The sequence below is a fragment of the Channa argus genome, chromosome 9, assembly GCF_033026475.1.
Source record: "Channa argus isolate prfri chromosome 9, Channa argus male v1.0, whole genome shotgun sequence".
NCBI classification, from domain to species: Eukaryota; Metazoa; Chordata; class Actinopteri; order Anabantiformes; family Channidae; genus Channa; species Channa argus.
Genome location: NC_090205.1, coordinates 5,130,001 through 5,156,454, shown reverse-complemented (window position 1 = coordinate 5,156,454; position 26,454 = coordinate 5,130,001). Strand labels below are relative to the sequence as shown.

The 26,454-nt window shown below is 42.0% G+C and overlaps 1 protein-coding gene across 5 annotated transcripts in view; it reads left to right on the top strand.

Moving 5' to 3' along the window:
- Positions 1-26,454, top strand: part of raph1a (Ras association (RalGDS/AF-6) and pleckstrin homology domains 1a) — a 58,010-nt gene continuing 31,556 nt past the window's right edge. For 2 of the 5 annotated variants that reach the window (XR_010915172.1, XM_067515506.1), the window contains exons 1-2: positions 1-337; positions 18,625-18,684. The gene's annotated coding sequence lies outside the window, so the exon portion shown is untranslated. The other 3 variants (XM_067515508.1, XM_067515509.1, XM_067515507.1) reach the window with 3 other exon arrangements.

Below are 26,454 nucleotides of genomic sequence, written 5' to 3'. Positions count from 1 at the left end.
AAATTAGTTTATTTAAAAGTTCTCTTGGTTATGTTAAATAAGATTTGTGCTTTTATTTTACAGCTCCAGTTAAAACAAAGAGGTGCTTTTACTGTGAAACTCCCTCCCGGAAGTCACCTGTTCTGCCTGTCTCTAACTTGGCCCAGTGTCAGCCGTGTAGGGATTCACAGTGGCAGCAGGGAAATCAGGGAAATCTGGGATATCGGGGGGACTAAACTGGCAGAAATCCGGACGAGGCCTCGGTTGTTACAGCGCGGGGCTCCCGCCGGACACACCTGCGCAGTCTCCCCGCTTCTGGCTGCGGTTTTTCCTCCTGGAAACCTCCCGGATCCGCACAGTAAGTCGCCCGATTCCCCTTCACTCAAACGCATCTCTGTCCCAGCACAGTCACCGTGATCCGGCTCGTCGGCTCATCTCCGGGATCCAGATCCCCGCAGACGAAACCGACACATTTCTACCTTTGTTGTGCGCCGCGAACAGACAGCGGAACCTTTAATGAACATCCGCTGCGATAGAAGCCAATTAATCCGGTTAGTGGCTGCATGTGTGTGCGGAGAAAGGAGAAGGGCTGGCGGTGGGGGTGTCAGAGAAGCTTCACAGAAAAATGGGGGCTTTCATTCACTCCAGCTGCTTGAACGCATATCAGCCGTGACCGCATCATGTGTCTGGACGCGCTTTTTTCCCATTGTGCATGTGCGCTGTTTTAAACGCCGCAGGGCCTGCAGAGCGCACACTCCCGGCCTGGATGCGCAGGTTCGCCGGGGAGCAGCAGCCGGCTGACAGCGCCTTTCCACTCGGGATATTTGCGCTTCGTGCTGCAGCTCCGGAGGCCAGGCGTGCCGAGCTGACACGGGCAAGGCGTGGCGTTCATGGAGCCTCTACAGCGCCATGGGCGTGTTCCCCCCGCAGCTGCCTCACTGACTTTTAAAGGTTTTCCAGATTCACGCACTGCACACGTGACTCCGTCAGTGTGTGCAGTTGTTATTTTTCAATATTAGTCTAATTAATAAGCGGGTCTCGTTGTTAATTCAGCGTCATCAGACATGCAGGCCTTCTGACTGTCTGTCTTCCTGCCGATCAGCTGGTCTATCGTCCAGATCTCTTTAAATCAGGGTCCTGGAGTTTGCCAGGCTTGTTTTCCAAGCATCCCTGCCCTACCCACTGCTGATTACCTGGATCAGTTGTGTTCAGTCAATAACAAGCCTGGAACATTGTCTTGCCCCCACTCCACCCTCATCTGAGATGGTATCTTCCAGCTTTTGAGTGACTGAAAACACCTGATCCAGGTAATCAGCGGGAGGTTGGGCAGGGGGCCAGGGTTGTCTAGCCCTATGTTGACTTGCTGACGGATATGTTGCAGGTAAACTCTGACGTCTTTCTGCCATTTTTCCTCTTTGTTGTTTCTTAATTTACTTTCAGCAGTGGAAAGGACACGTTTATGTTCAGGGTTCAGGTTGTTGTAGTGGTGAGTACGGTCAGTCGGCTTTTGTTTGGCTGCATCAACTGAACCAGACAGTGACGTTTAAATGATTCTTTGCTGTACGACGTGCAGTATTTGAATGTTCGGCCCTGCAGAAAGTGACTCTAAACGGTGGTTTTAACGAGGGAACCCCAGTCCTGAACCCCAGTCCTGAACCCCAGTCCACTTGTTGGCTCTCCTGTCACTCCTCCTGTAGTGTGTGTGTGTGTAGATGTGTAACCAAATAACCAATATCTGCCACATCAGTGCTACGCCTGAACGCCACCTGCAGCATTTTAGAGGTTTGTGTGTGTGTGTGTGTGTGTGTGTGTGTGTGTGTGCTCCATCAACTTGTTTTAAAGCACCTTTTCATGATCTAACCAGTAAAAACAAACACGTCTTGGCCACTGATGACACTAATGTTGGTTCTTCGAACGGCAGCTTCCTCATATCCTATGTCCCACTGTAGGCTCCTCTGTGTTCTATGTTAACTAAATTGTATGTGTTTGAGTGAAAACGCGCCTGGTGTGGACACAAATACCAGCATTGCTCAAGAGTCCGCATAAGTCTAACCATCTTCGTCTTGAGATCCATCTTCTACAAAAAAAACCCCCAGCTTCCGGCTAATGTCTATTTCCTCACTATTGATTAGTTGTCCACCATCTTTGTTTGAAACCATATGCTCCTTGCTCCATTTTCCTCACTGCTAAGGAAAATGGGAATACACACACACACACATATACTATAAAAATAGACGGATCAGTGCCTTCAGTTCAATTCCCCCAAGACTTCAATTTGTTCCACTTCTGCATTGATATTGATGTAGACACACAGTGTATTGATGTACATCACACTGATCTGCTCGTGAAGATTTTATTTTTTTTAAACAAACATTTCAAACTTTAAGTACTTTGCTTGGAGAATCCTTCTTCAAGCCCTAGTGACAGGAGACCTTTAGTCAGTGCTGTAATGTGTAACGATGGCCGTCAGAGTTGACGTGTAATCAATCTGACAGGCCGGAGACCTCCCACCTCTGAAACCCACTCTGCTGCAAACTGGGGCACAGTTCGGTATCTCCTGATAGTGTTCAGGGTTAACTGAAGTATGAAAAAAAAAAAAAACTGCCCTACTTCCACTCGAAGGCTGCTCTCAGTGTGTCTGAGCAGCCTGAGCCACTCATCTGAGGCAGTGTTTGCAATGAGCTGGTTGAACTTTAAAACGTTGTTTTCACCCGTTGACAACAGGTGTTTCTACAGCCGATGATGTTCCTGCATCTTTTTTGGTTTTTGGTTTTTTTACATCACTGTTAAACATCCCCTACATTACAAAAAACCCTGGACCAACACTTGTTGCTTCGCTTGTAGTTTGTGGTTGACATTAACCAGGGTGGACCAGCCCCAGAGATTTTCGTCGCTGATCAACAAGACGGACAGGAAAGACCACGGTTTGTCGTCCATTTTTGCAGAGTAAAACCTTACCTATGCACGCAGGTAGTCGTTTCATTTAGTGACTTCGACCTGTTGCAGATTATCAGGTTACCTGATAAAATGCTGGGGCTACGTGTGGTTCCCTGAGAATGATGCCGTCCTACTCAGTTGCCCCCAAATCTTTTCTCTGGCAACAAGCTAAGCTCTCACACTTTTGCCTCATCTCCCGGTTTTTTCTCAGTGGATTTTGTTTCCATCCTCAATACCGATTTTTACATTGCGCACAAATTGTAGTAAAGGTTATTTTTTCTTGTATATCACTGTGTAGTGATTTTAGTGCTGCGCTGCACAAACAGGAAATTATGTAACAGTCCAACAGTGTTACTGTTTTGTTTTCTCATGGTTTCCTGGGACTGTCTTTTTATTCCCATCTACATTTTTTTCCCTAATCTTTGCAGCTGTGATTTTTCTTCTTGCACAGCATTGTAATACAACATTGTGGGAACTAGTAGGAAATCAAGCCTGGCACTTTTAAGGATTGTTTTTATACCGTTTCCTTATAAAGACACCATGCACCCACCAAACCTGCATCGAATTTAGGAAATTGGGGCAAAGCAATAGCCTCCAGCTCAAGAATCCTTGCTGTTCTCTAAGGGCTTTAGGTCTTTCCTCGATCACCACTATCAAGTAAATGAAAAACACTGGAAACGTCAACAAAATGTGGAGGACAGATTGAATTCCTGATTTTTCCTAGCTCAGTCCAGCTTTAGTCATTTTAGCAGATCCAAAAATTATCCAAAGCGACTTACAAGTGACGTACAAGGCAGCAAGAATCTAAGTCAAGGAGAAAACATCAAAGCAAAGTCCTATCAGATCTATCTGTTCATTGTCATGGGCATGTTTGTGGATCCAGAGCCATTCGATTTGTTCAGGATGTCACTGTTTTGTGCAGGGGCACTTAAATTGATACATGTCTCTTGTGGGAAACAGAAGAATCAGCATCCATCCACTGGCCTGAAAGCATTAAGTAGTATGCTTCCTCTGGCAGCTCTGCAGTCATCTTGTAAACCTCACACTCGACGCACTGGTTACATCTGTACCGCTCGCTGTGGTGCAGTTTGCCGGTATGTTCTCACTGGTGGTTGCGAGAGGTCAAACAGTGTCACCATCTGATGGTGGTGTTGTTTTCTTCTCCCTTTCTGTCTGTCTTTTTTTTTTTTACGGCCTCCATCTCTCGCCAAGTGCATGGAAAAGTCATCCCTCCTTTTCGCAGGAAATTCCTCTTTGTCCCATGGGTTGGGACAGACAAAGACAGAAGACAGAAGATTTTCCTTTTGTTGTGAAAGATAAATTAGCTCTAGCATTTGAATGCACTTGTCAATAGGGGCTGTGCGGAGGCATGGTGCGTTCAAGAAAGCTCAAACATATGAGATTTAACATTTGGCTCCTAAGAAATCTTCCCTGCTGCACCATTTACAGTACTTATCATACTTGAATCATCATTTCACACCTGGATAAGAAGTAGTAACACACAGTGCATCGCATTCAGCTGCAGGGTGGTGTGTATGTAGTGTAATGCAGCACTACTGTGTAGTACTGTTGTCTATAGTGCAGTCTGTTTTGCTGTGTCAGTGCTAATCCTGCAGACACACACATTAAAAGCATTAGGACTGGAAGCAAGAAACTGGAGATGGGGTGTGTGTGTGTGTGTGTGTGTGTGTGTGTGCTCTCCATTCATGGCTGTGTCTGTTGCACTGCTGACAAGTTTGCCTGGCTGGCAATGATGCACATCTATCTGTCTAGTTCAGCAGAACAGGGGCGGATAAGGCTTCGTGGCTTAGTTACCTCATTTAAGCTAGTATGACTAGTCTCTTACATACTGTTTGTCTAGATTTAGTCATTTTAGTTAGTAGCAGATAAACCAGCTTCTTCATACTTTGATATTCATCTGTCCTGGTGAATTTGATAGTAAGTTTTAGCCCTTCTCAATGTTATAACAGTTGCTGTGCAAACACACTGTCAGTTGTCAGTTTATTGGGTTCACTAAACTATGACCGACTGCTTAAACAAATCCTGCATTCATCACAGTTACCAACTAGTTGGTTTTAATTAAACCTTTTGACGTACCTTAGTCTGCCACCTAATCATGGCAGCTCTAGTTGTGACTCAGGGTTTTAGCTATTGACCTGGCTGCCGTAGGGAAGCAATGGTTTTCACTGCACAACACGCTGAGGAACTTAGTTCGTCCACCTGCATTTTCACTAGAGGAACGATGGTCCAAAATTGATTGCTGCAAACACACACACACACACACACACACACACACACAAAAACAACCACTGTACTTTTTAAGCATCAATGGTTTAACTTGCTTAACCTTCCCAGGACTTTGGCCATGCTGTGGAAATGCAAATCCCAATTCAATAGGCTGTACCCCAGGTAAGGTACCTGGACTTAGGACCGGGAACTCGAGCAGGTTATGTTTCCATATTTGCAATGGCCTTGTTGAAGCCGTGTTGAGATTGGATTCATTTGAAAGTAGCTGAAGAAAGTGTTTTTGCACAAAAACCTACAGTGAATTTGACATTGCTTTAACATTTTTATGTAAATAAACACAAATGTGATGAAGGTGACAAAGCAGTAACTAAACAAGTGTAAGTCACCGACTGGTTATCGTGGTTTAAAGCTATTTAAAGACATTTTAAGGTCACACTCTATTGTTTGAAACATTGAGCCTCCTGGTGCTTTTGTGTTGACTAAACAGATTGTGATAGCAGCTGTGTGTGTTTTGCAGATTTTGGCATTAGAAGTTGCTTCTGTATCTATTATCCCTTTATATCCTATTAATGTTCAATGAGTGTGTTGTGCGGAAGTAATGAAAGCAACGGGTTTCCACACAATTGGTCCAAAAAAGAGAGGAAAAAGTTTTGTGTGTGTGTGTGTGTGTTTGTTTATCCCCCTCCCACACACACACACACACACACAGACACTAGTAGTACTGATGGAGTATCCAGATGAGGTAACAGTACTTCTGATACCTCTGTGTCCCCTGTTGATCTGTAAACTAAACACGATGCTCAGAAGTTCACAGACACTACCTCAATATTTTAGCATAATTCTAAAGCTAATACGACTTCACCAGTCAGTGGAGGACAGGTTTTGTGCGTTTCTATGGTATGTGCAGCCAGTAAACCCCGGTTCAGAGGTCGGGGATGCTATTTAGAAAGCTGGTGTTGGCACATTCCTCTCATAGTCTTTGTGATGAGGTCAAACAACAATTACATTTGGGAAAACAAACTAGTAGCAATGTTTTATTGTCACAGTTGCCACTTTTTTACAAACCCAGCCAGCTATTTGATACAAGCAGCAAAAACACAATTTTAAAAACTGAAGTATAAAAGACACTTTTTACACATTCAATACTTTAGCAGGAGTACAGCAGTAATACATTTTGGTCTGTGTTAGGATTTCTCAGTCAAGCAGTCCAATTCAGAAATGATATTGTTCTGCATTGAACACATAGTTTCTACATAAAGAAACATACATTTATTTTTATAGTTTCCTTTAGTGTTACATTTTGGATATGTTATGGCAGGATGCTTTGTTTGCCTGTAATATGAAGAAAACTGCTAAAGCTAAAGTTCAAATGCAGTTTTTATCCAACAGGAGCACTGTCTGCCTCCGTCTCTGTCTCTCTTTAATTCCACACAGATGTAGAGTCATTCTGGCTGCTGTTGCTGTGCACAGCCCTCGTCCTTGGAAAATTTAATCTCATTTTTCTTTTTAGTTTTTTTTTTTTAATTTTTTTTTTTAAATTCTTTTATTTTTCCCTTCCGTGTTTTTCCTCTCAGCTGCATCACTCCAGCCAAGCCACTTTCTCTTTCTCTCTTATTCTTTCTGTATGGCCCTTGGCCCTCGTGGAGATGCAGGGGCCGGCTGTGCAGCTGGGAATCAGGACTCTCCTTTTGACTGTGCTCAGTGCAGATGGACTTTGTCTCCCCTGGTTTTAACAGCTTGCCTTAGGACTGGTGAAGGACTCATTCGAATCTCTTACGAACAAATTAAAATTCAGGCAAATGTCCCTCGGAAGGCAATGGACATCTGACACGGCTCACAGGTGCAGAATGAAAACTAAATAAAATAAATTAAGGAGCATAGTTGTACAAAATGATGTAGAGTAGAGGTAAAAATAAAAGTATTTGGGTAAAAGGTAGAAGTACTAATCATATAGACAATATAGCTGCATATTATGAAGCTGGATGAAGTGGTTAGCTCACCAGATACATATGGTAGATGGATTACTTTCAATGTCTGCAACAGGCGTAGTTGTATGTAGTGCAACCTTTCCAGTTAGCAGAGAAACACAAGTGGAAGACACTAATTTATCGTGTTATCATGGTAAAAACTAATCCTGGCAACATATCTGTTATTAAATCAAACTCTGTAATCAACACGTATGAATTAGTGGGATAATTACAGACGGAAAGGGTGAAGCTGGTGTCTCTTGACCTGATAGCTTCAGAGTAGTACAACACAGTGAAAGAAGTCACGGAAGCAGTACTAATTATACCCTGAGCTCGGCCACGCAGCCTTTATTGTGTGTGTCATTGATGTGTAAGGGCGATGATGTTGTTATAAAGTGTGTGGCAGTGTGAAACAGAGTGCGAGTGTGTTTGGGGTTTGTCGGCTGATTGGAAGCAACTGTTGACGCAGTAAGTTGTGAGTGTGTGGGTGTCCGTTGGCCTGGAGAAACCGTTGATACTGTAAGCTGGTCTGTTTTCCATTGCTCTTACTAAGACACTGAACCTGTGTGTGTGTGTGTGTGTGTGTGTGTGTGTGTTAACATTGTGGCTTGGAGTACTCCTGGAACAGCTACTGTTTTTCTGTGCTGGCTCTTACATATGTGAAAACAGACACTCACTCGTGAACCAGGTCCAGATCAAACCACAGATACCTCCCGTATCCAGACAGCTCTCCAGTAGTGATGGAAAGTATGTGAGGCTTCTCGCCGTCTGCCGACTCTTGTCTCAGTGTGGATGAAGGGGACTGGATCAGCTGTGACGGAGGTCACGGTTCAGAGTTACACCACCACTCGCCCCTCTGAGATACAGACATTACTGAACATAATTTGACTTCGTGTTGTGGGACTTCGCCTACACAGTAACTGCACAAGAGTCAAATGCGGTTGAGTTTTAACTGGGGAGACGCCAGCTCAAATACTCTGACTGGTTTGGAAAAATGTGGGGATGGAAATTGAATGAGGAATACTCTCACCCACCTCACCAAATTATTGTGTAGGTGTCTTTCAGCGAGGAGCACTCTGCCCAAAACTCTTCAGCTCCTGAAAACCTCTCCCTGTGACGGGGTGGATCATTGAAATCCTGACCAGAGCAATGCTTTGCTAGTTCAGATCTTGGACTAGTTTCAGGGCTTCTTTACTAGTTTTTCTTTTGACTCCTTTGTGCAGTACTTGTACTTTACTGTACTATTTTTTGTTTTAGGCTACTGTCAGAGATCAATATTGTAGATTTAGATTCTTGATACGAAATCTAATTAATAAATAATGAAATGATTCATTGCTATGGATTAATCCTTCCAGTACAAAAACTTTTTCCACAAGATGCTAATTAGCTTTTTCCAGTATTTTGAACAAGTTTAAAATGTGGGACTTGAAATTTTAATCCTATACTTCAACTAAAATAAAGGTTTTGATATGCTAGTGGAGGTTAGTTATTTAGTTAGTTACTGTTTTGGTGAAAACTTGCACCTTTACCTCAGTATTAGGTTTGGGTACTTTGACTACCTGTGGCTACTGGACACGCACTGAGATTCTTTTTTTTTTTTTAGGTATTTCTAACCTATATTTGTTTACTTTTGGCAAATTGGCCTTCAAAATTACCTATTCACTATTAGATCACCATTTGTGTCACGATTACTGTGATACTGGAGAAAACTTAAAGATGTGACAGGTCTTCAGTACTGTTTGTCCTCAGTAAAGCACTTTTATAGACTTATAAGCAGATTTTTAGATTTATTTACAATAGACAGTTTGGAGACAGTGATGCCCTTTGGGTAGTCGTATATAACATAAGTGTTTCTTGTGCTTGTTAAAATATGTCTGAGTAATGACTCTGCACCGGCGCCAACTGTGGCTGGAGGCATCGTGTTTATGGGTTTGTCCATACGTCCGTCCCACATTTGGGAAGGTGTGGCCCAGGAACGCCTTAAGGAAATTTCTTCAAAATTGGCACAAATGTCCACCTGGACCCAAAGATAAACTGATTACATTTTGGTGGTCAAGGGTCACAGTCACTGTGAACAAATCAATGCAGTATGTCCAGATTGGCAGGAGGGAAATTTGTTAAAATCACTGGCATTTTGATCCTCAAGCTGTAAAGTTGTGTTGATGCTTCTTTTTAATTATTTCTGAAAAATGGCCAATGTCCAATATTAAAGTTTAAAGTTTCCATCTGATGCATCCCACCATAACTAGTTTAAGGCAAATTTTCATCTGCGGTTCAGATTAAAAAAACAAACCATCATAATAAAAAAAAAAAAAAAAAAAAGAAGCAGCCAAGTCAACACAGAAACCAACAATAAATGAAACAAGACACAATACGTGATAAACAATCAGAAACAAAGAGAACTCTGCCTGCCAGAGGCTGATGAAAAGGTACAGTGCAATCTCACAGGATATTCTCCATAATGTTACAGAGCGCTTTAAATGAATGGAGGAGCCACATTTTATAAACGGGACACAAATATTTTTTAATAACCAGAATTCTTAGTTTTGTACAAAGACTCCACAGGTTTAATGGCAGTTTCTCTGGCAACATGTAACAGAATAAGACATGTGGGAAAGGATCATATCATGCTTAATGTCTTAGCAGGAAAAAAGTACGATTTCCCTTTTGTCTGTCCACAGTCAGAGAGTTGTGTGGTAAATTTGAATTATGAATGGGATAAATCCAAAATTCACGCCAGAACATGTAGGAAGTGAAATGGTCCACGATTTGTGTCAAACATACTCAACAGAGCAACAGGCCAACGCTGTTGCTGCATATAAAGGTGTTGGAGAGGTGAAACGGGCTTGGAGCCCATTGTCTTTACTGAGGACTTGTTGAAACTGGCACTGATCTGATGGTTTTTAGCTGAGTCAGACTCGGTTGCTCATTCTCTGCTCTGTGATTATATCATTAGCTCCAAAGCCCTTCATATATGTGTCATGTCTACGTATGGGAATGTGTGTCTAAGCAGGTCTTCAGCAGTAACAGACTGCATGTCTCTTCCTCCTCCTCTTGCTCCAATATCAAAATCCTCTCAGTGAATGTTGCAATGTTGTCGCTTTTGGCTGTTCAAGGGTCAAAATGTGCCCACAAGTAATAACAAATGTGCGTAGAATGTGCACGTCGCCGTTATTTGGTCACTTTTACCGTTTTACGTCGAAAGGATTGGTCACTGGTTCCTACCACTGATGTTGTTTCTGGCAGGACCATTTCAGCTGAGGACAGACAAACGTGGAAACTTTCTTCTGCTGTAGGTGTCAGTGTGTGTGTGTTAAAGGAAAATACTACTCTTAAGCCGCTGCCATGAAATAGGAACCAAAATTATTCTGTTTTGGGGTTTTTTTTCCTCTGAGGGTGTTTAATGTTGGCAGAATAGTGGGCGGATGCTCACATGGTTGGATGGATGGAGAGAAACACTATCCAGTATTGGAAACTGATTCTCACTACAATATAGTGATTATTCAACCCAGCCTAAGTGACAATTGTTGTCTTGTTTAGTATCAGTCAGACCTGCAGAATCAATCAGTGCATCTAAAAGAACAAGAATCAGAAACAGTTTTATCGATTACTTGTTTAAACCAAAAATACCAAACACCTGCTGGATCCACATTCATATACTATAACATTGTCACATAAAATAATATATAATCCAATATACATGTATATACATTTAAAATAATCAGTGATGATCTTGTTTGTAGCATAAGGAGATTTTGTGTCATTTGGACAAAATCAAAATACCGTAGCTGTTCCCCTGCTTTATGCTAAGCTAGGCTAACTGTCTGATTGTAGCACCATAGTCACAGTGAGGACAGACAGTTGCTGCAGTGTTTTCTATCTTCTCATTCAAATGTCAAGAGATGCGGTACATATGAAATTAACTAAATATTTGCAACACATTAAGAAATAATGGGGGGGCAGTGGCTCAGTGGGTAGAGTGGCCAACCACTGACCGCGGGGTCTCACTCTCATAGCCTCTTTACTGGTGTGCCACAGGGTTCAGTTCCTGGTCCTCTTCTTTTTTCTGTCCATACTAAATCCCTTCTATCATCCACTCACGGTCTTTCCTATCACTGCTATGCTGAAGACACACAGCTCTTCCTGTCCTTTCCACCGGACAACTCCACTGTCTCATTAAGCATTTCTGCCTGGATGAGCTCAACCTGTCCGAGACAGAAGTCCTTTTCTTCCCAACCAGACCTTCAACGCAACACAAGATCAGCATCAACAGTGGATCTACAGTGATTGTCCCCACTAAGTCGGCCAAAAATCTGGGGTTTTAAGGTCCAAATCTCCTCAGTCTCTAGGGAAAGAAAGACCTATGAAAGACCAGAAAGCTCAGACCCTACGTCACAGAATATACAACCCAACTCATTGTGCAGGCGCTGGTCGTATCTCGTCTTGATTACTGCAACGCTTTGTTAATGGGGTCACTGGTATCCACAGACAAACCCTTGCAGATGATCCAAAACAGCTCGCCTCATTTTTAATCAGCCAAAAGAACTCGTGTCACACCACTCTTTACATCTCTACACTGGCTTCCTGTAATTGCCCACATCAGGTTCAAAGCTCTTGTCTCTCACCCACAGGGTGATCACCTCAACAGCTCCTGGTTACCTCAACTCCCTCATTCAGGTCTAATATTCTTCCCGTCCGCTGCCGTCCGCCAATGAACGACGTCTAGTGGTCCCAGCACCGCACAGAAGAAACCAAGCAGAACTCTTTAGCTCAATGATCCTACGATGGTGGAAGGACCTACCAAAATCCGCACGCTCAGCAAACTCCCTCCCAACATTCAAAAAACTGCTGAAAACAGAACTTCTGCACCTTCCTATGCACTTAACTCTATTAAAAGAACTTCCTTTCGGCTCTTTCTTGCACTTGCATCTCATGAAATGTAAATACTTTTCTAATTGGACTTTGCTTTTATGTTTTTCTCCTTGACTTCTATTTTTGCTGCCTTGTACCTCGCTTGAAAGTCACTTTGGATAAAAGAATCTGCTAAATGCCTAAATGTAAAAATGTGCCAAATCCACATGCGGACCACTGATCCCCTGTGGTGACCCTGAACTTACTGGATAAGCCAAAGCGGGGGAAAAAACTCTCTCTATATCTTTATATCTATATATAGATATACAGACCCCAGGTTCATTCTTTGCGTTTTGTGCCAAACTATGCAGTGGTTACAGACACGGCCGACCCGTCAGTCTTACTGTCACTAATTTTTCCTGCAGCTCTTCCTCCTCCTCCTCCTCCTTTTCCTCCCAGCAGTAGTTTAACCCAGTAGCTCAGCGACCTTGTATCGAGTGCACCAGACTGTGATTACTCCAACTTCACTGCAATGACTCCACTGCAACCTGTGTGTGTGTGTGTGTGTGTGTGTGTGTGTGTGTGTGTGTGTGTACTCGTAATCTGAACAGTGATCATGTGGAATCCTCTCAACACACCAGACTTGGTTTTTAGGGTTTGTGTGCAGGATCACAGTTATGCTGAAACCACACACTGAAGACACAAGGTTTTCACAATCAGCAGCCAGCCATCAGATGTCAGCCATGCAGACGCAGACTTCTGTACTTTAACTGTGCCAGTTGGCTGCATGGCCGCGGCTGGAGGTTTCCACACTGACCAATGCTATGCCATTTGTGGAATAAGTAGTGAAGTTGCGCTCACTGAAACACCAGTCTTATTGATCAATGTGCAGATTATTTTCTGAAAGCAGTTAAAAAAAAAAAAAAAAATGCATTGCATTGTGGAAGAGGTAGAAAGTGATCAGTGTTCATGTTTCAGGAGCTGAAACAGGAAAATGGTTTTGGTTTTTTTTCCTGGAAAAAATGATATTGTACTTCATTTATTTATGGACAGATACATACCGTGCTGGTACACTCTAACCCTAACTGAAGAAATCTTGTGCACAGATGTAGCGTGTCAGCAGAAAATCTATTTGGTGCCAGATGGATGTAGAGGAAATGCCGTGACACATCAACTAGGTTGCCTTTAAGTGTAAACGCCTCTTTGCTTCCTGACAAACTCATAATTTGGAGATATTGCACAACTTCTCCAAAGCGTCCGTTGTGACATCAGCAGGTACAAAAACTAAACACGTAACACAGTGCGTGACCTGCAAATCTGTAGCTCTGTGGGTAGCGGGTCTAATTTCTCATTCATTTTCTCAGTCAAGCTCCATTTTTCAGATTTACAACATCAGCTACAACCTATTTTTCTCTATTTTTCTGCCCCCCCCCCCAGCTTGTGCCCCATTTGAATAAAGAAGCCAGCTGCAGTTTTACCCCAAGGGCAGCGTGAGGGAAGGCGTGCCGTAATGTGACCTGACGGCTGGCCTTGTCTAGCCAGTGTGTGTGTGTGTGTGTGTGTGTGTGTGTTGCCGGTTACCAGGCAGACCAGTAAGCAGTTTAGCAGCAGAATAGCACTGCGTTTGGGAAGGTGCCCACTGAATCTGTTAATACTAACAGGAAAAAAGAGTTGGTTTAGTAAAAACTCCTCTCACTCTCTATATCAGATGTTTTGAAGCCTGTCTCCAGTGTCGCAAGTACTTTACTAGATTTAAAATGTTGTATTGTCTTTAAATGCCCTTCAGCTGCTTTAGACTAAACTCTCTGCTGTCAGTGACAAGATGTTCTAAATGGGTGCACAGGTGGGGGGTGTATTTACCACCCCTATGCCTAAAGATGCATCCACTCAGACATTTGCCTTGTAACATTGTTTCGTGTATCACTGAGATAACAAAATATAATCTGGGCAGCACATTTGGAGGAACAGTCTGTCTCTTTGCTATTAACACAAAAATAGGGACTGTCTTGGTATTTAATTTTACACATTATGTCCCTGAGCGGACAAACGAATACAAAAAAGTCATAATTGCCTTCCAACGTAAATTACTGCATTATAAATTATTACAAAATAATAGCTTAATTCATTTAGAGGTTATGATACATATTATAGAACTGACATTCAATGACATAAAATGGGAAATGATAGTCAAATTTGCATATTTCAAAGATCTACAATTTTGCCATCTACTGGCCGAAATCTAGGCCGTGACCATCTGCAGGTAAACAGCAGCAATACATGTTGCAAACTTGGATGAATATGCTTGTTTTGCCACATCAAAGCCAGTATAACATACTAGGCAAGAATGAAAAATAATCCCCACAATTACCTGAAGCATGCGGCAATAGACTTGTTATTTAATATAATTATTTTTCCGACACAAGGAAATTGGCAAATTGTCACATTGAAATAGCTGGAATGGCCTCAAAAGGAAATTCAAATATGTAACATATTCCTGACGATAAACTAATTAGTCTACTAATTGTTACAGCTCTACTCTTGTACGCATTGCCCGACACTTCTAACTTTATTTTAACTTACCTACTGAGAACATCGTAGCCACACAAGAGGTTGCAGCAGGCTGTAAAAAGGATTAAATAATGCGTTGGAAGTATTTTAACACTTTATTGTTTATGGTTTCAATCAAATGCTTCCTAGTTTCCAGATTATTCAGATGTGGAAACCTTAATCATGACATCATCGGTGAGTGTGCAGCCCTCATAAATTAGATTTCCAAGTGTCATTAGTGAAAGAATGGAGAGGCAAGGCTATTGTTTTCACTCTGACATTTTAAAGCCTCAGTTTTGGCAAGCTACCATGTTTCATAATGCCATTTAATGCAGCCTCTATGGCAACACCGGAGTCCTCAATCTGCCAGGAAGTACAGCCAGAGCTTCTGCATTACAGAGCCTCAACAAACTTATTAGTCTCACCAGGAGGTAAAGACTTGGAAAATATCTTTTTCAATTACCAAGATAAGAAAAACCAACTTGAAATCATGTATTTAACTCTACAGTGGATAATGGAGCAAGTCAAAGGTACCTAAAGGATGGGGACAAAAACTATTTATTAATATTAATATTACATACTTTACATTACCTTGGAGAATTTGTTGTCACACAACACTACTACTACATATGTGACATGCAAATTTTCACCTTCTACATAGATATGATCTTACTTCCTTGACATAAAGCCTGCATCCAAAGGCAAATTGTAGGTAATCTCATGCTAGGGATGGACTAATATTTTACCCAATTTTTGAGTGTCAGGGACCTGCTATTAATATGTTAGCATTTTCTGTTATGAGGTTCTCTGAATTTCCAGGCAAGATGTGATGTTGGCAACAGGATGACGGTGGGTTGGGGGACAGGGGGACTGCTGTTGCATCCTCTAGAGCCGTGACGCATTTTGGTCTCAATCACCTACAAACACCTATGCGGAGGTTGCACTAATCAACACATTGCTAGTTTCCTTAAAACAGAGCAAAAAATATAAGAAATGTACTATTGTTCTCTGTTACAATAGCAGTATTCTACCAATTAGCTTGGTATGCAACTGATAACAAAGAGGTTGAGCGCATGTGCCAAAACTGTCCACGACATAGGTCTAAACTTTGGTCCTAACAACCAAATCCATCTTGCTAATATATAAAAGTTGTTTGGATATTTTAACAAGACATGGTCTTATTAACCAGCTGCATTCCTCAACATGCATCCATGCATCTCTACAATGTCTCCACACAGAAATAGAAGGTCGTCCCTCTCAGAAGCGAAGAGACTAGAGCTGCGACAATGAGTTTGATTAGTTGGTCGTGAGAGTTACTGCCTCTCTAATAGTAAGAATTCCTGTTGTTTCTGTTTTTCATAAAACCTCTAAATGAAAAATGTTCAAAAAAAACAAAACAAAACACTGGACTAGACCAAACAATTTCTGGAAGACAGATGTGGTATTGTGGCATTTACGGGGCTGAAATTGGCTGCAACCTATCAGTTTCAGCTATGTTTGCCTGTATAAGAGAAAACATAGCTGCGTGTAAGTGGTTGAATGCCTTTTCTGAAGGGGGCAAAGTCAGCCTAAATGAGAGTCCCACCATTCTTATGTTTGACTTTTTCAAATCAGAGCACATTTCACCAACAGTAAAAACGTATCGGCAGTAAACACTGAAATCCTGAATGACAAAAGACAAGGACAACAACTCCCAGTTAGGACCCAAAGAGGAAAATGGATCCACACGGAGATAACGGGGAAACTGAATCAGTACTCATTAGAATAGACTAACCACAAAACAACGATATTTATAGTACGGAGAGATTATAACTAACCCACAATCAAAGACTTTGAGCACATCACTCACTTGAACGTTATTTGCAGTGGGCAGACTGTCAACCATGAGCTGTTTGGAAACTGTGCTATTAGCAAATTCTTCTGTTCCCTGTGAAGTGATCAGTTGCGACACTGTGGGATGAGGAAGTCTTTTAAAGGACACATCACTTCTTTATTTATGTTCCTGGAAAAACACAGAAATGTTAAGTTGTGTCACAACACCATCGGCCCAAGAGATGCTACGATCCGATTTGGTCTAAAGCTCCTCTGTTTGTCCAAAAGCTTGACAGTCATCATCAGTCAGTGTTTACATTTTACAGTCTGGCAAAAATTACAAATCAACAACGGAGATGAGACGAGAAAATCTGTCACAGGACATGTTACAACCACGCAGTTTTTTTTTTTTGAGTAAGCAGTGATTTTGCTGTTGCATATGTGATTTTGTTGTAGATATTATACACATGCTGCTCAGGTTTCAAGTAAATGTGTCAATGCACATCAGTGTTAAGTCACAACAGTGTTTTCACCAGAGCTTGAAACCGGTCACTTTAAGTTACAGCCCTTAGATAGCCTGATGTGAGTAGATACAACAAATCACAACAATGAACAATGTTTTTCATCCGCTATCGTCAGTCATGAAACATCATGTTCCCATGGCGACTCCTGACTACTGAAACATGGTGAACCTGAGAGCTGAAGCCACTGCAGCCTAAAACAATTTCAAAACACAAGCGGAACATCTTGCAGATAATGCAGACGACGTGTTTCTGGGGAGGACCTACATATACATCCACATATCCAAATCTTTCTGCTAGACGGTTAAAACAATCAGGAAATTGATTGTAAAAATCAGACATTTGGTCTCAGGGGGCTCGTGTAAGTAAGATGCTGCCCCTGAACATACTCTTCTCGTTCAGTACTGATGTTTAAATCAAGAGCTAATTTTCATTAGTTGCCTTCTTTAACCTAATGAGTCACCATGGCAACAACAAGCCACGTTGAATTTAGTTTCCTAAACGAAATAGAAATGCATTAAAAATCACTTTATCTCCTGCTGGTTCTTCAGTTAATTTCGATACTTTGGCCAGTGTGACCATGAAACAGCTATGTGGGTTCTTTTCATTTCCTACCTCAAGCGCCCTTCAGGCCTGTGAGTGTGGGACACTTTTGTTCTTAAGTTGTTTATGAATATCAGTGAAGCGCTTGGGTATGCGGACATAAACTTACAGAACACCAGGCTTTGGTTACACAACCTGTTAGGGTCATAAATCAATTGTTGTCTTTTTATTTGAGATTTGAACATAGAGATACAGGCTGCACTCAGCTGTCCGGGTTTGGGACACTTGTTGGGCTTTTTCTGGTTTCAGTCTCCGAACTAGGAGGGTCGCTGATGTCCCCGTGAGTAGTACTTTGGTAGGGTCCAGACAACTGTGCATGTGTGTTTGTCCCAACAACACTGTTCTTGTTGTTTCAGCCATCAGCAACTGATCATATGAGAGCTGCTAATGATCTTACGCAAGCAAGGATTTGCTCTGTGTGTCTTTGAAACAGCTCAACTTTCTTCTGCACATGTGATGTGTTGACATTTTTATGTATTTGTGTTGCAGGGTTAGTTTGTGGACATTGAGATTCTACATACAGGCTTTCACCTCACACTGGGTTTATTAAAAAAAAAAAAAAAAAAAGTCAAACTGGTGTTTTGATATGATGAGCTCCAGTAAGTTTAGTCAAATGTCACAGAGTTTAGCTGAGTGAGCAAATACATTTATGTAAGTGAACCACGAAAATATAAATGGAGTGAAATGGAAGGAACACAGACTTGGCTCTGAAGGGGACCGGACGGGGGAAAGAGGCTACAGCAGTGTATTTAAATGTTGTGGCCTGTTATTTTTAGGGCGCACGCACCCGGCCGGTTCAGCATGAAAGAAACGTGCACTAGTGCCACCTGCTGACAGTCCTTTTGGTATGTAGACAGCTGCTGGGTGTGTGTGTGTGTGTGTGTTTGGAGGTGCAGGAGGAAGTTGATGGTTGCTAGGCCAACAAGTTTCCCCTGCTTCCAGTTTTTTGTGCAGACCGAAGGTATCGGGTACAAAGTTTACACCTTTAAAGGTGATGTCCACCAACCAGCAAACACCAGACGAGTTCCAACTGTCAGAAGCCCAGTGTGGTTTTTTTTATATAGTGCTGACAACAGGAAGGAAGGCCATACATCACCTCTCTCATGCAAAGGAAATATGATCATGTCTAACAATAAATAATGTTCTCTGTGTGTCTGCAGGGGGATTGAATCGATCCATTCTGTGTTGGAGCTGCACTGAGCTGTGATAGTCGACCAAAGGTAAACCACTCATCCAATGTCCTGGAGAAAGTTCTTTTCTATGTTGAAGTTTACCTTTAGAATAACAGTCCTAATGCTTATGTTTTTCTGGGGTTGTTTGGGTTGGTTTGAGCGAAGCCCCTCAGCATATACTTATGTTTTTGACACCACACTGTTTCTATCAGTTTGGCCCTTAGGGCCCAACACATAACTGGCTTTAATGACCTGAAATGTGAAAAAGAATTTGTGCAACTGTCAGAGTGATCAGCGAAAAGTGCCTAGTTATGCTTCCTTTCATATCAGAAGTCTCTACATAAATGTCCAACATCCCTGTATAACCGCTACTATACTATAATACTGCTAGTCCTGCTGCTGTTACCTGTACTACTTCCAGATTAGCTTTTAAGCCCTTGGGTTTCTACGTTTGGGTTCAAAGTTCTTTCAGGGCAAGAGGCTTCAGTGTGTAGTAAATATGTGGTCAGTGCAGGCCACATCCTGGATACCTGAGACTTAAGCCGTGTCATTTTAAGACTCTTCAGGGGTTTGGTTAAAAACAGTACAAAGTGACACAAAACATTTTCTACAGTTTGTTTTTCTGTTTCCTAAAACAAAAATCAGTTTACAGTTGGTATCAAATGTTGAAACCTCGTGTTTGCTGTTTAGCCAGTGGTTCCCTTACAATTTAAGATCTGACACATTAGGTGAAATGATGCATACAGCACTGTGAAGCTGTTTACATTATCAAAGTGCTTCTACGACCTCGACCAGAATCTGTTCCTGAGTGACGATTAAAGAAGTGAAGCGAAGTGAAGTGATATATGGTGTGTGTGTGTGTGGAATTTTGTGGTGGTTTGGGAATATTTAGTGGGGAATGTTGGCTTTTCTGTAAAGATCAGACATTTGGTCAGAAATTTGAGGGGGATCGTGTAAGTAGGATGCTGCCCTGTCATCATTATAGCAGCACATACTATTCTCGTTCAGTACTGATGTTTAAATCAAAGTTGTGTGTGTGTGTGTGTGTGTGTGTGTGTGTGTGTGTGTGTGTGTATGAATGTCCACAGCGTGGTTGTGGGTGGTGGTGAAGGAGTTGCCTGTGCTTTGGTGTTTATTATAAGGAGCAGTATGTATAGAAGGGTAAAACTAAACAGATGTCGGATCCTGATAAAACCTGACTTTGTTAGTGAAGCAGCTCACAACATCTCACACTTAACATCTATATATGTTTTTTACTGATCCTGAACATTTCTATTGCTATTGTCACAGGCTGCTTTGTGATGACCTCTGTGTTGCTTAACATAAAGCCTCGACTCAAAGGCAACAGATACCAAGGAATTTCCATGTTATCATGAATTGTGTCAGGGGCCTCAGTAGAGGACTCATATCTCAGAAACAACTTGAGAAAATCTCTTCCAATTTGCCACAAACATCGACGTTGACTTAAGGTTTAACTAATGACACTTTGTTGGTCAGAGGTCAAAGGTTAAGGTCACTGTACCCCCGCATCTTTTACATTCTGGTGAATGCCATATCACAGGAACGACGTGAGGAAATTCCTTCAAATTTGAAACAATTACTGTGACTTAATCAGGCAAATCATTCAAACTTCATAGCTTTAGAGGTGATTGAAAAGTGGATGAAAATGCATATCAAACAATAAAAGATTACAACGGTCAAAACAGTGATTATAATTCATACATAATAAAAGTATTCAAAAAACGCACTGTATCATGGTCGCTCTGAGCTCATGTCCTTCCCATTCATTTAACGTGATAACACAGGAAGGTTTTCGATGGAATTTATTTATTTAATTTTAGTATAACCAACTACCAGAACACAAGGATGAACTGATTAGATTCTGGTAGTTGAAGATCCAAAGGTCAGAGTCACTGTGAACTCTCATCCAGGCAAATCTGGTACAAAAGTCTAGTTGAATTAATGGGTATAATAATTAGACTATGAGTCTGGACAGACATATGTATGTAAACTGCAATTGAATGGTTCATGGAGGCATAAGACTGTGATGCTGAAATGTTAGTTATTAGCAACGTTTGAATTGACATTTGACATTTATTTATCTGACGTGTAAAGCTCACAACTTTAAATTGAATAAGCAAAAATTGTTCTTTTGCTTAAATGAACAGAGAAAATCTCTCTTTTATTTGGAAGGAGGTACAAACATAGTCCTGAGCTGCTGGGGTCATTAAAGCAAACTAGTCATTTTGTAATGTTAACGATAGAATATTTATTTTATTTCCCTTGTCTCCCCTCTGGGCCTGTAACGGCAAAGGTGTTTCTATAGCACAAATGTGTTCTCACCTGTTACGTATGGTAGAAAAGTTTAAGGCCACTGGGAAAGTGGCAGCAGCAGTGACTGTGCCATTCGTTTAATACATCCATGGTAAATCCATTCAGTTACAGCAGAATCAACTTCCTGCTGCCTCATGTTTGTTTCTTCTGGAACAAAAATAGAACTCATTTGTTCTCCCCCTAAATGTGGAACACGTGTGTGTGTCTGTGTGTGTGTGTGTGTGTGTGTGTATCATATAACACACACAGATGCACTCAGACACAGATTTGTAATTTGGATTACGTCCTATGCTTTAATATACTGTGTATATACGTGTGTCTGTGTGTGTGTGTGTTTGCTACTTAGCGAGGACCAAGAGAAACATTTTCCTTACAGGGTTAAACTTTAACACTTTAAGGTTAAACTAGTTTTTAGCGTCAGAATTGGGTTTTGATCCTCACATGGATAGCAGTACAAGTACGTGTGTGTGTGTTCTCATAAAAGTACACATGACTCACACAATGCTTCTATATTTGGCAGTGTAAAAGTTGCAGTCATGAACAAAGCTTTCTTCATTGTGTTTGCTTAGTGGATTACTACAAGGACCCTGTGTGATACTTTTGTTGGTGTGTGTACACTAATGCAAAGTATTTGGAGTCAAGTACAGTGCATCCAGAAACTTTTCCCAGCGCTTAACTTTTTCCACATTTTGTTATGTTGCAGCCCTATTTCAAAATTACATTTATTATTTTCTTCAAAATTCTACAGACGATACCCAATAATGACAACGTGAAAGAAGTTTGGTTAAAATCTTCGCAAATCTATGAAACATAAAAAGCAAAACAAATCACATGGACATAAGTGTTCATGACCTTTGCCATGACACTTAGAATTGAGCTCTGGTTCGTCCTGTTTCCACTGATCATCCTTGAGATGTTTCTACAACTTGACTGGAGTCCACCCGTGGGAAATTCAGTCGATTGGACATGATTTGGAAAAGCACACACGTGTCTATATAAGGTCCCACAGTTAACAGTGCATGTCAGAGCACAAACCAAGAGTCTGAGGAATCGTCTGTAGACCTACGAGACAGGATTATATCGAGGCACAGATCTGGGGAAGGGTACAGATACGTTTCTGCATTGATGGTCTCAATGAGCACAGTGGCCTCCATCATCCATAAATGGAAGAAGTTTAGAACCACCTGGACTCTTCCTAGAGCAGACTGGCCGGCCAGACTTGGTGATCGAGAGAGAGAAGGACCTTAGTCAGGGACGTGACCAAGAACCTGATGGTCACTCTGAAAGAGCTCCATCATATCTCTGTGGAGAGAGGAGAACCTTCCAGAAGAACACCAATCTCTGCAGCACTCCACCAATCAGGCCTGTATGGTAGAGTGGTCAGACAGAAACCACTCCTCAGTAAAAGGCACATGACAGCCCCACCTGAAGGACTCTCAGATTATAAGAAACGAAATTCTCTGGTCTGATCAATCAAAGATTGATCTCTTTGGCCTGAATGCCAAGTGTCATGTCTGGAGGAAAATAGGGACTGTTCACCACCTGGTCAGTACCATCCCTATCCCATCAAGCTGTGGGGACGTTTTTCAGCAGCAGGAACTGGGAGACTAGTCAGGATGGAGGGAAAGATGAATGCGGAGATGCACAGAGCCATCCTTGATGAAAACCTCCAGAGTGCTCTGGACCTCAGACTGGGGCGACGATTCTTCGTTCAACAGGAAACAACCCTACACACATTTTTGAAATAAGGCTCTAACATAAGAAAATGTGGAAGACGTTAAGAGCTGATAATACTTTCTGGATGCACTGCACAGTGTAACTGTGAGGAGCAAAAAATAAAAACGCCACCTTGCACAGTCTGTCTCTTCCTCCCACTCTTTCTCTGTATTAATCTTCCTTCCTCGTATTGAAACACAGAGGCAGATGTCGATATGAGGCATGGAAATAAAAAGGAAATGATGTAATCCCCACTGCAGGTCTCGGGGGAAGTGATATCACTGTGGCTGGATCAGCAGGCAGCTTTTCGCTCATACTTGGCTTCCTCTGCCTCTCTCCATTCTTCTTCCTGTGTGACATAAACGACAACCAATGCTTCTGTTTGGTTGCACCGCAATTATGCTGCCACGAGTTATCACAGGAATCGGTCGAGAAACTATTTGTGTACACGTCCAACACAATAAATGATGAACCTATTTTTTCAGTTTCTGACTGGGTTAAAAACTATGGCACTAAAATGAATCAGGAAGAGTTTTTCCTGCTCTAAAATGATCTGATCTCTTCTTCTCGATTGTTTCTTTATCCAGCGTTTAACGGGGTCATATTATGCATCATTTTAGGTGTATTCTGAGGCTCTACTGAAAAGTTTGGTGATAATGAGTATTAAACATTTCTTATTTTTCCTATAATGGGTCTTTACACAGCACCTCTTCTGACCCTCTGTCTCAAATGGCTTGTTTAGCTCCTGCACCGCCCGCCGTCGGGCCAATAGATGGCCGAGGTACACAATGTGTGCACATAACAAATCTCATCGTGATTCCCATTAGACTGAGAAAATACGTATTCTGAAGTAGGAGCTCAAAGGTTCCATAAAATGAATGATTAAAAAAAAAAGAACTTTTATCCATCGTAGTCCTGCGGTGGCGACATGTGAAAAAGGGCCAACTTCAGACAACAGTTCCAGAAAAACTTTACCAACAATACCTAATGATTTGGGAGTTGAGTGTAAAGTAAACAGTAGTAGACATGTTTAGTACTTATCTTTTGCATACAACTACTGCTTGAGGTCTGCCGTTCATCAGTTATGTTGGGTATTAGCTCTGGTGATGCTCCACCAGGCCGGATTGGTGCATGTCTTCCTGTCTTTGATGGTTTGATTTGGTAATATCGGAGTTGTTGTTGCTTTTGTGTTGGATCGGTTCCCTAAAGGCCTTGAACATCTTGAAAGTCCCCTCTGCACTTTCAAGCTTGCTACGGCCACACATTAAGGACATCGGCCTGTTTTCAGACTCGAGCACACACACAGAGAGAGAGAGACTGCTTTAATACACAGATCCTGCTGAAAGGGAGGCCAGCAAGCAGAAAACAGTTTCAGCCCTTCAGGCCTCACACGGTCCAGCTCCTGTAATTGGTGCGACTCCTCGGCCTTACTACGCACTCACATGCTGCCACTGTGTGTGGCTCATTTAAAGCATCTAGTCGAGTGCGAAAGATGACAACAAACTAACAAACTTCCATTTACTCTGTGTGTGTGTGTGTGTGTTCTCTAATGTTGATGCCATTTTGTATTCAAGAGAATATTTGGTCAAAAAGTTGATGGAAAACACCTGAATGGAACTGATTTATTAGGAAATGTGTGAGAAATGAGGAAATTCAGAAAATAAATAAATCCTTTTAGTGTGTGTGTGTGTGTGGTTCTGATATAGCGCCGTGGGAATGGGCCACACTGAACGCGCTCAAAGGAACTTTAAAGCGTTTAGTGTTGTTGTTTTGTTGTGGCAGCAGAGCTGTGCTGTGCTGTGCTGTGCTGTGCTGTGCTGTGCTGTGCTGTGCTGTGGGAAACTGAAACCAGCTGCAGTGCTTTGCTCGGTGGAGTGAAGGAGACGAGCAACAGCTGCTGACATGAATTGGTTTTTTTTTTCGGGGCTTGTGTCTTGTTTTGGTTTCCTTTTCATTTCTCTGCTCTGATTGTCTCATCTTTTCTTGTCTAGAGCGGTCGTTCACCAATCCCGGAGTTGTTGGTTCGATCCCCAGCTCCTCCGGTCACATGTCGAAGTGACTTGGAGCAAGTAGCTCCTAGTGAGTGTTGGTCACCTGCATAGCAGCTCCCCTGTCGTCAATGGGAAGCATTTATTACCAATAGGTAGAAAAGCGTTATATAAGTGCAGACTATTTACCTTTAGTCTTGTCTCCTCTCCTCCATCCATCTCCAATAAGTCCCCACTCTTCTATTTGTCACAATCCTGCTCTTCCCTTACTTCTGCAGTTTGGTTTATGTTCTGCGTTACAGTGTGTAATTTCCTCCTTGTGGGGATTTTCAGTTGTTTTCAGCCCCCGAGTCCATACAATGAAATCCACCTTAAGATTAATCCAACTTAACTCTTACTGTCTCCTTAAAACCTAATATTCAACTTCTGCTCTTCACTTGTCTCACTCTCTACTTGTCTCCAGTTGTTTCCACTGCTCTTTTTTTTTCATTGACTTGTCTTCTCTGTTCGTCTTGTTTGACCTAATTTGGTTTTCTCTCCTCTTGCCTCCTTTCCACTTATTTCCTCTTGACCTGCCTCCTTGTTTCCTCTCTTTTTGCATCCCTTCCTTTTGGTCTCCTTTCCACTTTTTCATCTTAACTTGTCTCCTCTTTTGATGTCTCCTGTTCTCATCTTGTACCATCTGCTGTAGTCTTCTTTTCTTTCCTCTCGCCTCCTCATCTCCTCTCCTCACCCTAATTGTGTCCTTTACTTTTGCCACCTCTCATCCCTAGTTGTTGGCCCTTTACTCTCCATTCCACTTGTCTCTATCAGGGTTTTGGGTTAAGGATGGACCCAAAAGAGGAGACAGTGCGAGTGATAGAAAATAACAAGGGGCTTTTATTGACAGATTTAAATGGTGAAAAGAAGTCGCTCCTAACAGGAGGATACTAGAAACCGGATTCAGAACAGAACCAGCACATGAAAGGAGTTAACTTAATAGAATCTAAGATGACAGAGTGGACGTTGAGAACAAGAGGGGAACAGAATTTACCAAAATAAACACAGCTAAGGTTCAGGGACAAGTTAGACTAGGAAATGAAAGGACAAACAAAGGCTACTAAATAAATAAGGCACAGATAAACATAAAACTACTAAAGCGGGTAAACACAAGGGGAAGACTGAGGAGACTGACAGGAATATAAAAGGACACAAACTACTGAACAAATGAACACACGTAATAATGATGAAAGTAAAATGGAGCCCAACTTAAAACACACTGGAAGGGAAAGATACCAAAGTAACAGAGTTGGGGGGAAGCACAGAAACTAACACAGGAACTAAGGGGAGGCAGACACGAACAAACGGAACATAAAGCACTGGCAAACTGAAGAACACAAAGGCATATGTAAACCTGAAAAACCAGGATCAAACAAGCAGAGAAAACTGGAGACCAAACCTTTACACTGAATTCAACAGGAGGCAAACTCCAAAGATTACAGGTGCACAGAGTCCAGGATACAAGAGTCCAAGAAACATAAATTCAGGTTTTACCAGGAGTTCAGAGTCCACTGGGGGTTGGGGAGGAAGACGACGACGAGGATCTGGCAGGGGAGTGAGAGGAAGACTAAACTTAAATAGAGGAGCGAACAGGTGCAAACCATGAGGGACAAACGAAGGCAAAGCTGGGGAAAAGAACCAAAGCACAGGAAGTAGGGAGAAGGGGCCACAAAATAAAAGTCCACAGACAGGAAGTGCACTGTGACATGACAGTCTCATTGTTTCTCCTTTCACTTTCCCC